Source organism: Zingiber officinale, chromosome 7B (genome assembly GCF_018446385.1).
Source record: "Zingiber officinale cultivar Zhangliang chromosome 7B, Zo_v1.1, whole genome shotgun sequence".
Lineage (NCBI taxonomy): Eukaryota > Viridiplantae > Streptophyta > Magnoliopsida > Zingiberales > Zingiberaceae > Zingiber > Zingiber officinale.
In genome coordinates, this window is record NC_055999.1 from 69788176 (window position 1) to 69803613 (window position 15438).

The window sequence follows — 15438 nt, forward strand, 5'->3', positions numbered from 1 at the left end:
ATCTCTTCTTCTTATTCAATTCCAGTTTATTTTAATTTTAATATAGTTAGAATATTTTTTCTAGATTGATTGTTTTTGTTGGTCGTCGTATTCTATTGTTGTTATGTGTTTGGTGCTTTACGATTTGTTTGTTTATGATTGTGAACTTGTTTTAATTGATTAAGGGTACAATTGTTATATATACGTATTGATATTAGTAATTCTTAATTTAATATTCTCCTCTATTGTAATATTATTTTAATGGTGATTGTCTGAGCCTTTGGCTAGGTGTTGGGTTGTACTTCCTTGGAATTTTTGCCCTGGAAGACTGTTTTGGGCGATTTTAGCAAAATTATTATTATTAATGTATTTTCTTCGTTCCTATTTCTGCTGTGATGTTGCCATCTTCAGTTGATTTCCATTGACAGTGCGCAGATCGGTATGTCGCGAGTTCTTGAGAATTCACAATTGCTGCTCCCTAATTGTTGGTTTTATTGCTTGTGAAAGTTGAGATCTTGTCTTTTGTTTCTCATCTACAGGTGCGAAGATAGATTTTTTTTGCCAATTAATTGGATAATTTTTCAAGAAACATGAGCCAACCACCGTTAATTTATAGTTTTGTGGCTAAAGGGAGTGTTGTGCTTGCTGAATACACTCCCTTTTCGGGGAATTTCAGCACTATTGTTGTCCAATGCTTACAAAATTTGCCTCAAAATAATAAGAAATTCACCTTCTCATCTGATTGTCGCACATTCAACTTCCTGGTTGACCAAGAATTTGGTACAGTAAATGAAATTTTACTTCTGTACCGTGTTGGATATTTTTTTTCATATACCTGCTTTTCTTTTGTGTAGTGTTCCTCGTGGTAGCTGATGAAGCAGCTGGAAGAAGTGTTCCATTTGTGTTTCTATAACGTGTCAAGGATGATTTCATGCACCGCTATGGACAAAGTATCAGTGGTAACAACTCCCATCCACTCATTGATGAGGAAGATGCTGATATGTTTGGGGACAGATTTAGCACTGCTTACAGTCTTGATAGGGAATTTGGGTATGTACACATTGTTGCACTTAAGCTTCCAGTTTATCAATTTCTTTGCCCTTGGTATAACATGAGATGATCTTCACAGGGTTGATTGGAATTTTCAGTTAAAAACATTTGCAACTAGAAATAGTGGGATTTTACAATTTGTTAGTTTAGTTGTAGTTGTTTGGTCATACTTTAACATGTGACTGCTTTTTACAGTCCAAGGCTGAAGGAGCATATGGAATATTGTATAAATCATCCAGAGGAAATGAGCAAACTTTCAAAGCTGAAAGCTCATATAACTGAGGTTAAAGGAATAATGATGGACAATATAGAAAAGGTATGTTGTTGCTGGCCCCGTTACTAACAACTTAGCAAGTTGTAATAGCACTCTGTAAACATAAGTTTACTGCTTTAAAATGTGGTGGTTTTATGGATTTAATGCTGAGTATTTGAGCATTACCATATGATCTGACTGATGCCAACATATGTTGCTTAATCATTTTCTATTCTTTCAGGTGTCTTATTATACAGTAATTCCATGTTGTGCAAACAAAGATCTTGATTTTTTCGATCGCATGATTATGACATGTAGTTTGAATTATTGTACTCATCATATCTGGGAGAATATTGAACACGCATGAGAACTATATATATGAAAATGAACAAGTTAGATAGTGGATATTATTAGATTGCATAGTTGGGTGGTAAGCCTTCTTTCTTGTGGGTCAATATCTGATTTTGGACATGGGCAGTAAACCTTCTTTCTTGTTGAAAATAATTATTATCAAGTTCAGATGATATCAAATTAAGGAACATAGTAAAAAATTAAATTGTGGACACATGCCAAGTAATAAACACTAATCAGGTTGGACAATATTAAGGAATCAAATTATTAATTTGTGTCAAAGTGCATGTGTACCTAGCTGATCTTTTTGGACATAATTGTGGCACGGATGGTGGCTATGATCTTCAATATGTTTAGTGTGTTCATAAACACTAGACTATTTATAATACAGATCATTATTTGATTGTCACTTGTCCACATCATCTTAGAGTTGTGTATGATTGCTCTATGCATCATCTTGTTTCTTTTTTCATGTTACCAAGTTGTCGCTTAGGAAAGTACCCATTATATATAGCTTTCGCTCTAACTAAGCGACAATTGATCTCTATATGATTTTTCCTCTTGTAGAAAAGAGATGGAGATTGTTTATGGTAACTCTCTTGACATTATATAGCTTTGTTGGTCCTCTAGGAGCACATCTGAACTCGATCACTTTCTGCTTAACCTAGAGAAGCTTACATGCAGTATGTATTAATAGTGTTCTTTGCCTTTGCATTCAATCTGACTATAGTATCTCTTTTTGCTCATTTATCAAATTAGATTGCCTCTCAAAAGGATGCAAGGGTTAGATTTGAACCTGCTATTCATAGATCTATCACTATATGATGTGGTTGAGATAATTGATGAATGTTTATCTTTTTAAGCATTCCAATTAGTCATCTTGTTACCTGGTGCTCTTATTGCATTTTCAACTATGATTTTTGGTCTTGGTTAACTAATATATTATTTATGTGTTTTTACAGTTTACAAATCTCAAGTACTCCAGAGTTGAAATTGATGAAGTGCGGTTCGAGTGGGCTGAATGCATGCTAGATTACATTTGAGTAGGAAAGGTATTTGATTTTTGAAAACTTTGGATGATGCATGCATTTGCATGGAATGTAAATTGTGTATATTGTCCCATGTCAATTTCTTTCTGATGGTGATATTCTAGGACTTCTGCAGCATGTATAATTCTTCTGTTTTTGTTCTTTACTGTAGTTAAGTAGACCAAATGATACTTTTGTTTGACAAATTAGAACAGTGGATGTTTTAACTCAGAAAACTAGGCATTTGAAGGTGAAAAGCGGTGAGATTAGGGAAATGGAAGGCGCTCGTAGAATGGAGCAGTATAGCAAGTTGAGCAGATTCTGATTCTCATAATTTAATGTAGCGTCAACTTGATTTTTGACTCACGATGTTCTACCTTGATGTGTTGTTAAAAGAATGTTCTACCTTGATTCTGATATCTATTAGCTTTTGATGTAAAAAGAATGTTTGTGTATTTTATGGATACTGTTGTAAGAAGAATATTTATGTAATTTGTGAATATTTGTGTATTTTATGGATATTGTTGAATGAAGAATATTTGTGTAATTTGTGAATATTTGTGTATTTTTTTTGTTACTGTCGGTTTTTCACTGTTTCGGAAATCAAATTTGTGCTGTTAAAAAATACTGATATTACATCGGGTTTCCACCGCTGCAAAACCGGTGTCATTAACTAATATTACATCGGTCGTATACCGCTGCCAAAACTGGTGTTATTAACATATAATATTACATCGGTTTTACACCATTGATGAAACGGTGTCGTTAAGTGATACTACACCGGTTAATAACCGATTCGAACACCGGTGTCGTTAAGTGATACTACACCGATTTTAACCCGATGTCTAAAATGGCAGACCTTTTACATCGCCTTCATAGACATCGATCGAAAATGTAATAGACACAAGTGAAAAACCGATGTCTATGAGGGTTTTTGTTGTAGTGTAGGGAGTGGTAACCCTAGGTGGTGGAAAACCCTAAGGGGTGGTAACCTTAGGTCCTAGGGGGTGGTACCCCTAGGTGGAGAAAATCCTAAGGGGCGGCAATCTTAAGCCCTAGGGGTGGTAACCCTTGGTGGTGGAAATCCTAAGCGGGGTAACCTTAGGTCTTAGGGGGAGGTAACCCTAGGTGGCGAAAAACCTTAGGGGGTGGTAACCCTAGGTCCTAGGGGGTGATAACCCTAGGCAGAAAGTCCAGTCAGTCTGGAGAACTGGACTAGCAACAAGTATGCTCTCTTGAGAGGATTAGATGAGGACACGTTCCCCACGGAGGGAAGAGTAGGCGTCGGTTCTACCTAGGGTTTCCAGTAGGAAATCCGAAGTCAGAACCGGACAGCCTGAAAGCTGTCAACTTATTTGTTTTATTTGCCATTTATTTAACTCTGTTTTGCAAGGAACTAACATTTCTACAGGGTCAGACTTAGCCATGATCGGTTGACCGAACGGCCTGATTGGTCGACCGAACCGCGGCACAAAAGGACCAGATTTCTAGATTGCAGACCGAGCTTAGTTGAGGGATCGGTGGACCGAACCTTGGGATCGGTCAACCTAACCAAGGATGGGAGTTGACCAGATTGAAGCCGGGGGGATCGGATCGGATGAGGAGGTCATCTGATAGGTCAACCAAACCTTGGGATTGGTCGACCGATCCAAGGATAGGAGTTGACCAGATCGAAGCAGAGCGAGCGGATTGGATGAGGAGGAGATCATCTGATCGGTCGACCGAACGTTGGGATCGGTCGACCGAACGTGGGGATCGGTCGAACGATCCGCTTCGGGTCAAACCTGATCCCGAGCTTTGAGGATCTGGATCAGTCCTGCAGAGGCTATAAAAGGAGCCTCGGGAAGCAGCTTAGAAACAACGAAAAATAGAACAACTTGTGCTCCTGTGTGCTGCTCCGAACGCTTCACCAATGCTCTGTTGTTCCGACAATCGACGACTACTTTCTCCATTTTGTATTGTCGGTATAATCATTCTTTATTATGTACTTGTACTTATATTCCTGTAAAGAATTTTGGATCTATAGTGATTGCCCAACGAAAGCGATCAACGATCGCGGGCCTTGGAGTAGGAGTCGCCACAGACTCCGAACCAAGTAAAAGAAACAGTATTAGCGTTACTTCTGTGTTTATTACTTTTCCACTACGTATTTACGCGAACGTTTTCGAAAATGATAAGTGAAAGCCACGAGTGCTATTCACCCCCCCCTCTAGCGCGTCTCGATCCAACAATTGGTATCAGAGCGGGGTTGCTTCAATTTGGTGCAACCACCAGTCAAGCACATCTTCGTGGTACTTTTCAATTTTTCGAAGTCAATCAGAATCGGTATTCTTGTCGTCTTCCGATCTAGTTTTTTTTTAAATCGAATTTGTCTCGAAGATGGTGCAACACCACTTGAGATCGCATAGTATTTTCTTTTTAAACCGCACTACTAATCCAGGATCAAGTCCTAGGACACGCTTCTTTCTTGTTTTTTGTGCTAGATAGCTCTTCAAGAAGGTTTTAGCACCGCTCGCCCACCGGTCTTCACTGGAGATGACTTCGGTTACTGGAAGGGCCAGATGGAGGTATACCTTCAGACTCACTTTGAAGTCTGGGTAATCGTCAAAACCGGTCTGGAACTACCAACTGACGGCACCGGTAAACCAATACCATACGAGAACTAGGGTGCGACCCTGATCAAGAAAGTAGAAGCCAACGCCAAAGCGACTTGCACCCTCTAATACGGACTGGCGAAGGAGGAGGTGAACTGCGTCGACCCATTCTCGAGCGCCAAAGAACTTTGGGAGAAGCTAATTGAATTACACGAAGGAACATCCGACACCAAGGTAAGTAAGAGGGATCTCATTTTCAATAAACTATATAATATTAAAATGCAGGAAGGTGAAACAGCGAGCCAGCTACACTCCCACATTCAAGATCTCCTCAACGGTCTCCACGCAATCGGACAAAAGGTAGAAAACAGAGATATAATCAGGTATTCCCTAAATGCTTTTCCAAGGAATACCTCGTCGGCGTCTATGGTAGATGCTTACAAGGTATCCAAAGATCTCACTTCAATTAAATTAGATGAACTATTTGCAGAATTCGAATCGTATGAACAGATTAACTCACGCCCTGCCAAGAAAGGCATAGCTTTAGTTGCAGGTACAAGCAGAGCACGCGAGTTAAAACCAAGACGCAGAATTGAACCGAAGTCAGAAGAAGAACCAGATTCAGACGACGACGACGATGAGCTCACGGCCGAACTCGTCAACCTAGTGAGGAAGCTCTACAGAAGAAGAAAGGCTTTAACAAAAAGGATGTCAACAAGGTAATCCAGTCCAAGGAGGCCCAACCGAACTCAAAGATAAAAGTCGAAGTCACCTGATACGGATACAACCAGAAGGGGCACATCAAGGCGAACTATCCGAACCAGAAAGACGCGAAGAAACCAAGAAAGAAGATGGCTCTGAAGGCGACCTGGGACGAGTCTTCCTCAGAAGAGTCGGACGATGAAGAACTCAAAGAAATGAGTTTTCTTGCAATGATGGCCCGAGACCAAATCAACGAATCTGGAAGCGAGGACGAATCGGAAGTTAAGTCCGAGAGAAGCCACAGATCCGTATCCGTTTCTGAAGGGCCAAACCCCTCTGTAAGTACATCTCAATTATATAACTTGATTAATTATTTAATGCATAAATTAGCTAAATCTAATGTTTGATAAAGTTGCTTCTAAGGGAGGTAATATCCCTCAAAGAAGTAACTCACTCCGAATCCTTGACTGACTCTGTTCAGACTGGAACCTCAACTCAAGTCCAAAGGCTTGAGGAAGACCATTCCAGTCTGAAAACTCAAGTCAAGGATTTGAAGATTGCATTGGAATGATTTACACTGGGTTCCAAGAATCTTGACTTGATTCTTGGAAAACAGAAAACCATATACAATCGATTCGGACTAGGGTTTAAAGCTAAAAGGAAATACAGGTCTTATTTTTCGCTTGTTAACAGACCTAATAGAAAGGTAGTCCTAGCATGGGTACCTAAGTCCAACTTGGTTAATCAAGTTGGACTTGGTCAATATTGGGTCCCCAAGGATCTAGTCCATTACCTTGATAGACTATATTGAGACTATGATCCAGGGGGAGCCAATAGAAAAACTATCTGGATAAATAGATAAAATCTCTTGATGATTGCTTATTTTCTTTTCTTAATTTAAAAATCATAATTAATTTCATAATTAATTTAAAAATCATAATTAATAATTATTTTAAAAATCATAATTAATTTCATAATTATTTTAAAAATCATAATTAATAATTATTTTAAATATCATAATTAATAATTATTTTAAAAATCATAATTAATTTCATAATTAATTTAAAAATCATAATTAATAATTATTTTAAACATCATAATTAATTTCATAATTTTTTTAAAAATCATAATTAATTTCAAAATCTCAATTTATTTGAAAATTATTTTAAAAAATCATAATTAATTTCAAAATCTCAATTAATTTGAAAATTATTTTAAAATCATAATAAATTTCAAAATCTCATTTAATTTTATGAATAATTTTAAAATCTTAATTAATTTCAAAATGTCAACTATTTCTAAATCATAATTAAATTTTGATTAATTTCAAAATCATTATCTACAAAATTATAATTTTCAAATCATAATAATTTCAAAATTCAAATCATTAATTATTAAATTTTCAATTTTCAATTTTCAATTTTCAAATCATATAATAATTAATTTTCAAATTATAGTTAATTCAAAATCTTAATGATAATTAATTTTTAAAATCTCAATTAATTCTCAAATCATATTTTCAAATTATGATTTAAACCTGAATTAATTATATTTCCAAAATCTTCAAAATTTTAAATATTTACTCATTTGAAATTCAAACTCACTACATTTTCAAACTTACCTCAATTCCAAATATCAATAAGAATTAAATAAAGTTAGCCCCGTTTCACACTCACACATAAGATGAACATACTTGATAACCTAGAATGAGTGAGATGGAAATTTAAGAAAATCATATGTAACAATTGCTATGTTTGGACTCTAGGATCCTATGAATCTATTAAGGTATTAATTAAGGGGGGTGAAGGGAGTCAAGTTTTATTAAGTTAAAGATTTCTTTTTAAATGGAATTCAATTGTTTTTTAAAATAAACATCAAATATTTCATTAAGTTCAAATATTTTTATATCTAGAAAAATAAGTTTTTGAAAATGTTTTTTTAAGTTTCGATGTACGTAACTAAGTTTTTCTTAAAAATCTTTTCAAAAGCTAAGTACTTGATAAAGTTTTTTAAATATTTTTCAAAGAAATCATTTTCTTAGCTAAATATTTTTAGAGGCTAAGTATTTTTCAAGTTAAGTACTTAACTAGGCTTTTATGAAAAATCCCTTTAAGCTAAGTACTTAACTAAGTGTTTTATGAAAATCCATTTTAATCTAAATACTTAATTGAGCTTTTATCAACATCTTTTTATCAATTTTTTTTTGCTAAGTTTTTATAATTTTTTTTAAGGATTTATCAAAGTCCTTTAAAGCTAAGTTTTTAATCAACTTCTTTTGAAAGCTAAGTACTTGACAAAATAATTATTTTCAAAGTATTTTCAAAACTAAAAATTTAGCTAAGTTTTCTTTGGAAAGGCTCTGACAGTTTCAATACTTACGTTTAACTAAGTTTTTTGTTTATTAAATTTAGCTAAGTTTTTATTGCTCAAAACTAAACATTAAATTCATTAAAGTATTTTCTAAACTTAGCTATTTATCAAGGCATTTTCCAAATGCAACCATTTTAAAGATGAAAATTTAGCTAAGTTTGTTTTTCAAAAAAGGTATAAATGGTTCTAAGTTTTTGTTGAAAAAGTTAGATATTTTTCAAAATATTTCTAAATTAGCTAAGAATTTTCAAATCTAAATTTTGCTAAGTGCTACTATTCAGGGGAGCTTAAGATTACATAGAATATTTTTCTCACTACTTGTTCTTTTTGATTTATGCCAAAGGGGGAGAAAGAAGTCAAAGTTAAGTAAATTAAGAATTTAAACATGAAAAGAGGAAGCATAGGTGTTGATTTCAAATTATTTCATTTATACTCATGTTTAACTTTCTGTATTTACTGTCATATTTTTTTTTCTTAACTTTGAACCATATTGCCATAATCAAAAAGGGGGAGATTGTTGGTGCAGAAAGCATCCGACAATCTAACCGGTGTTTTGATTATGTTAAAGGGTTCAAGTTAAGTTGGTTTGTTATCTAATGTGTGTGAATGAGGTTGCAGGAAAGTCCTAACTGCGGTTTGGCAGGTGAAAAACCCTAGGGGTGGTAACCCTAGGTCATAGGGGGTGGTAACCCTAGGTGGTGGAAAACCCTAAGGGGCGGTAACCTTAGGTCAAAGGGGGTGGTAACCCTATGTGGAGGAAAATCCTAAGGGGCGGCAACCTTAGGTCCTAGGGGGTGGTAACCCTAGGTGATGGAAATCCTAGGGGGAGTAACCTTAGGTCCTAGGGGAGGTAACCCTAGGTGGCGAAAAATCCTAGGGGGTGGTAATCCTATGTCCTAGGGGGTGGTAACCCTAGGCAGAAAGTCCAGTCGGTCTGGAGGACCGGGCTGGCAATAGGTATGCTCTCTTGAGAGGAGTAGGTGAGAACGCGTTCCCCGCGGAGGGAACAGTAGGCGTCGGTTCGACCTAAGATTTTCGGTAGGAAATCTGAAGTCAGAACCGGACAATCCGAAAGCTGTAAACTTATTTGTTTTATTTGCTATTTGTCTAACTCTATTTTGCAGGAAACTAACATTTCTGCAGGTTCAGACTTAGCCATGATCGTTCGACTGAACGACCTGATTGATCGATTGGACCACAACACAAAAGGACCAGATTTCCAGATTGCATACCGAGCTCAGTCAAGGGATCGGTTGACCGAACCTTCGGATCGGTCGGCGGAACCAAGGATGGGAGTTGACCAGATCGAAGCCGGGGGGGGTGGGGGTCGGATTGGATGAGGAGGTCATCTGATAAGTCGACCGAACCTTGGGATCGGTCGACCGATCCAAGGATAGGAGTTAACCAGATCGAAGCAGAGCGAGCGGATAGGATGAAGAGGAAATCATCTGATCGGTCAATCGAATGTGGGGATTGGTCGACTGATCCGCTTTGGGTCAAACCTAATCCCGAGCTTTGAGGATCTGGATCAGTCCTGCAGAGGCTATAAAAGGAGCCTCGGGAAGCAGCTTCGAAACAACGAAAAACAGAACAACTTGTGCTCCTATGCGCTGCTCCGAACGCTTCAACAATGCTCTGTTGTTCCGACAATCGACGACTACTTTCTTCATTTTATATTATCGGTATAATCATTCTTTATTCTATACTTGTACTTACATTCCTGTAAAGAAATTTGGATCTATAGTGATTGCCCAACGAAAGTGACCAACGATCGCGGGCCTTGGAGTAGGAGTCGTCACAGACTCCGAACCAAGTAAAAGAAACAGTGTTAGTGTTGCTTCTGTGTTTATTACTTTTCCGCTGCGTATTTACTTGAACGTTTTCGAAAACGATAAGTGAAAGCCATGAGCGTTATTCACCTCCCCTCTAGCGCGTCTCGATCCAACACAATCGACTATAAATTGACTTCATTGTTTACCTCCCTTCACATAGTATAGGACAAATTGTAAGGAGCATTTAGGGTGAACATAATCACTTTTTACTATAATTATTTAATTTAGATAAAAAAAAATAACATAGAAATATCTGATCTAGAGAAGTCTTCATTAGCATTAATTTCTTGCATAGCTATTTCGGTTGACTTTGGAATGTATGGAACATGAATGTAAAAAAAATATATATGGTAATTTACCAAAAGACATATGTTGAATATGATATTTACCAAAAGACGTATGGTAATTTTGTTTATACCAAAGGGTGTATAAAAACAAATTTCCTTTTACCCCTCCCGCCAACTTCCTCTTCTCAATCACCATTTTCCATGCACCCAAGCCACATTTTTAATTACAAATCATTTTGTTGTTCAGATGCACGTCCTCTCACTCTCTCTCTCCCTCCATCCGTCTGCCTGGTCTTATAAACACGAAATGATCATGAACCTCCTTGGCTTGTCATACCTTCTTGTGCTATTTAGCGAGATTGCAAAAGACTATTTAGGATTTCGGGATATTATTGTAAGAGTTTCAAGAGAATAGTTCGAAGGACAACAGCAATTAAGAACCTCGGCATTAAAGGACAAACTTCTAGCAAGGGTGAAATTAGTAGAAGAATACAGTTAAAGATTTAGCGATGTATGTATGAATTTATTACTGTAAAATAGGGTTGTCATGTAAAAAATACAGTTTGGTAGCAAAGGGTGATGCCAAAAATCATGTTTATGGTTTCATTTGTTATGTGGGGAATAAATATTCAACAACACACACAATATGATGTACTCCAATACTTAATCGATTTGCAAGGTGCTCCATTTTGATGCTAGGTTTCAGCTAGACCTTGCTAATGCATGTTAGGTTGATATGGTAGGTATCAGCATATTGGGCCTGAGATGCGATCATATCAGGTTCACTTTCTTACTTGATCAAAATTTTGGTTTGATAACATATCTGCCTTCTCCTCACTCAATCCTTCATAGTGATTAGAAGTTTGCATAAATCCAATTACCTTAGGTCCATCAATGTGTTTTGACCAAAACTGACTTATGGACCTAAACTTATTTGATTCCACCCATTTAACACGTTGTTAGTTTTTGTTGATGTGAGGAGTTAAATTGTGCTATCCATTGCTTATTTAGGGCTCTCAGTGGTGGCCCAAATTTATGAGAAGTTTCTGCTTCAATGCGGGCCTGATATGGATTTATTCCCAAATCTTGTGTTCAATGCGAGTACACGATAGACACTATTCATGCTACTATTCATTCTTGTTGTTGCTTCACCTTCTACTTCATCACCGGTGACTAACTTGAGCATCAGAGGGTCAATGCTAGAAACCTTTTCCCTAGCTCGACACTGATGTAATCTGTGTTGCAGGTTGGAGCGGAGTCTACAGACAGTCAGCGGGAGCACCACATCCCCAGCTTTCCATCTCATCGAATTTCGAATAGGATTACACTATATTAAAAAATAAATACTACATACAAAAATATAATAGTAACATCACTTTGCACAACTATTTTTTTACAACACTATGGATGTACTACATACAAAATATATGGATTCACTCCTCCTGGTTACAACTATATAAATCAAGCAGAATATTCCTGTATACATATACAAGTAAGTCAAGAACCAAGGGCAAGCGTCATTCTACAAGTCCTTTGATTATGGCCCAATTGTTTACATCAGCTGCATTTGATTTTTACCTTCCAATTATGTTTCGATTTGATCTGTGCCTTCTTTCACCTACCCATGGGAGTGTATCCATAATTTAAATACAAATATCAATCTTAATCCATTACAACAAGATTCATCTAATATTAAAAAAGTACAAGATCTTATTGTTGGGGCAATTTCCCTTGGTCAAGTTTGACTAGTTTGACTAAGCTTGAGTTGGGTTAAGCTTGAGTCATGATGTTTGAATTTTGATGTTTGACAATATATGGAGATTGCTAGGGCAATCGTCCGGTTGTGGAAATGGTCAAAGGGTTGACCAGGTTGGTAATGAGAATACAAGTCAAGTAGGTCAAGGTTGACAGGAGACTTGACTGGGGAAGTCCTAACTGGAGGTTAGACAGTGGGGAAAGTCTTAACTGGAGTTTAGGCAATTGTGAAAGTCCTAACTGGAGTTTAGGCAATTGGGAAAGTCCTAACTGGAGTTTAGGCAATTGTGAAAGTCCTAACTAGAGTTTAGGAAATTGAGAAAGTCCTAACTGGAGTTTAGGCAATTATGAAAGTCCTAACTGGAGTTTAGGCAATTGGGAAAGTCCTAGCTGGAGTTTAGGCAATTGTGAAAGTCCTAACTGAAGTTTAGGCATGTGGAAAGTCCTAGTGAGGAGTCAGGCATTTGAAAAGTCCAAGTGTGATCTTGGCACAGGTTGAAAGTCCAAGTGTGATCTTGGCAAATGAGAAATCCCTGGTAAGGAGCCAGGCAATTGGGAAGTGTCACGCCCCAGAGGAGTCCCTGTCCGAAGAAATTTCGGCAGCATCTCCCCTATACGACGGACAATCTGAAACTTCTACATAACACATATACCTCAGCCACAGGCGGCTGGAATAATAACAATAAATAAAAACAATCACCACGCAGTTTATATAGATATTCAGCCTCTGGCTGTCACAACCACGCAGTTAATAATAGTAATCACAAACAATAGTACTCTGACTCGAAATCCACCCTACTCAACTACACTCGTAAAGCTCAAATCCGACGAGCTCACCTCTTCTGCCGTCCAGGCAGGCATGTAGTAGAATAAAAATCCAAATCATACCAAAAATCCATCAACATCTCAAAATCCATACAAAGTCCAAGTATCCAAATAAACCAAGTCTATAACATAGTCAAAAAGGAAACAAACAAAACCAGTAGATCCGTAAGTCTTCGGGTCTTCAGGGACCAGCAACTGGAACTCTCTCCTGACAGCATCAACCTGAAAATATCAACAATGGAGGCGGGGTGAGTCCAACACTCAGCAGGTACAATTGATATGCAAAGTAAAGAAATAACACCTAGTACTAATCATGCGTACAGTCTCCTGATAAAAAATAAAGATAAATGCAAACCGAAGTAGATAGGAGAGAATCTGTACTAACCAGGACCCGGTATAAGGACAAACAGTCCGAAAGGTATAGAAGACCTGTATGCATGTCAAACATAGGTATCCAAACAATATGCAGCATATAAATGCAGCAAACACAATCACAAACAATAAATGCATCATGCATATGATGCCAATGTCATGGTCACCCCTGACGCCAGTCAGCCAACTCATAACAAAAGTGGGACCGAGTGGGTAGAGCTGTGACAACCGTGCACTCTGCATCACTACTCCTGATGAGTGACCGAGAGGACGGGATGCTGTCGGAGTACACACGTACTCCTACCCCAAATCATAAATGGGGGAGCGCAATGCTCTCATCTCCCGGTACGCTATGACGGGGAGGGATCTCTAACGTGCTACACACTGCGTCACACTACCCATGAGCGGACCAACGGAGCACCGGAAGAGCCAAACTGACGTGCTACCACGCTGTGTCAAGCTACCCCTGAGCGTCACAACGGAGCACCGAACAGTGATGAAACTGACAATGTGCTCAACAATAATGGAGCACTCTATCGCACAGCATGCGATCATGCAAATGGTGCATGTCACTAAGCATAGTAATATGCTAAATCAATCTCTGGACATATAATAATGTGCACCAAAGTAAATAAATCATATCAAGGTATACTGATCAAATAAGGTATCAAACCTAGGTCCTGACATGGTAAAACATGGTTATATCAATACCCATGAGCATGTGAAATCAGATAGGTATCAATACGAGATGCAAACAAACAATCAATCAAGTAGGTAACATGTATTGGGCAGTGATTAACCGAACAAATAAGAAACACAATTAATGCAACATGTTAATTTCATTACTAAGCATATCAAGGACAATAAGTCAAAAGTACCCGCCTCCGAAAATAGAAAGGTCCAATCTGACTCCAAAATACTCGTCTCGTGTCAAAATCCTGTGATACCAATAGAGATATATTTTATTTAGCTAAAATTCCAATGAATTGCTAAATAGAATCCTTAAAACTATCTAGGCAAAACCCTAAATCATAAATCATCAACATACCTAATTCAACACATAAACCTAACTCACATCTATTATCATAATAGTCCAACCAACACAAAATCTACCACAAGGATCTATTACCCTACACCTTACCTAGATTTCCAGCAGAAATGTTGCTGCCGAAGAAAAGTAGCCGCTGAAAGATAGCTGCCGGACCAAAGACAATCCACAGAACAACCCTTTCCTGTTAGAATCTTTCACTGAACAGATCGAGTTGAGATCAATAATTGAAAACCTCAAGCCAAACAACAACCCATCCTACAACCAAAACTTACCTCAGGTGTGTGAATCTGTTGACATGGGTGTGGTGGTCGGAAACAAGCAGATCCTCCGCTTCTGAAAATGTGCCGACAACCTAAGATAGCGCCTTCTTGCCGGAGGACAATGAGGGAATCAGATAAGAGTGTTTCCTTGCCGAAATCTCCACTGTTCCGAGGAAAAATCAAGGCTCGGCTAGGGCACGAAGGGCGGCAGTGACAATGTCGGCTAGGCAAAGAAACTTGGTCGGCTGCCGGTGCTCGGAAAAGGAGAAGGGTCGGCGCTAGGAACTCCACGGCAAGGGCTTGGCTAGGGCACGGGGTGGCCGGCGGTGGCGCTGACTCTGTGCAGTGGCGCTTGGCGTCAAGGCGGCAGTGAGGAGGGGGCGTCGGCGATTAGGGCAAGGAGGAGAGCAGGGTGTGCGCGCGAGGGAGATGAGGAGAAAGAAGAAAAGTAGGTGGCCGAGGGGTTTAAAGCTTCGGCGAGGAAGAAACCGTCGGGCCGGCGGTTAGGGCTCGGCGTCGGACTTCGGCACGTGCAGGAGGGGAAAGGAAATGACACGGGTTCGGCGTCGAGGAAAGAAAAAGAAAACGGAAAATAAAAAAAAATAAGGAAAAAGAAAAAGAATTAAATATATAAACTTTTCCTCACTTAAATGGGGTAGCCTAAATAGGCTTTTTTTCCGAACCCCGTTTTTATCCCCGTGAACTCGTCCGTACGAGCTCCGAAAAATT

General features: G+C 38.2%; 1 pseudogene; it reads left to right on the forward strand.

Moving 5' to 3' along the window:
* Nucleotides 1-569: 569 nt before the first annotated feature.
* Nucleotides 570-14786, forward strand: LOC122004414 (annotated as a pseudogene).
* Nucleotides 14787-15438: the final 652 nt, after the last annotated feature.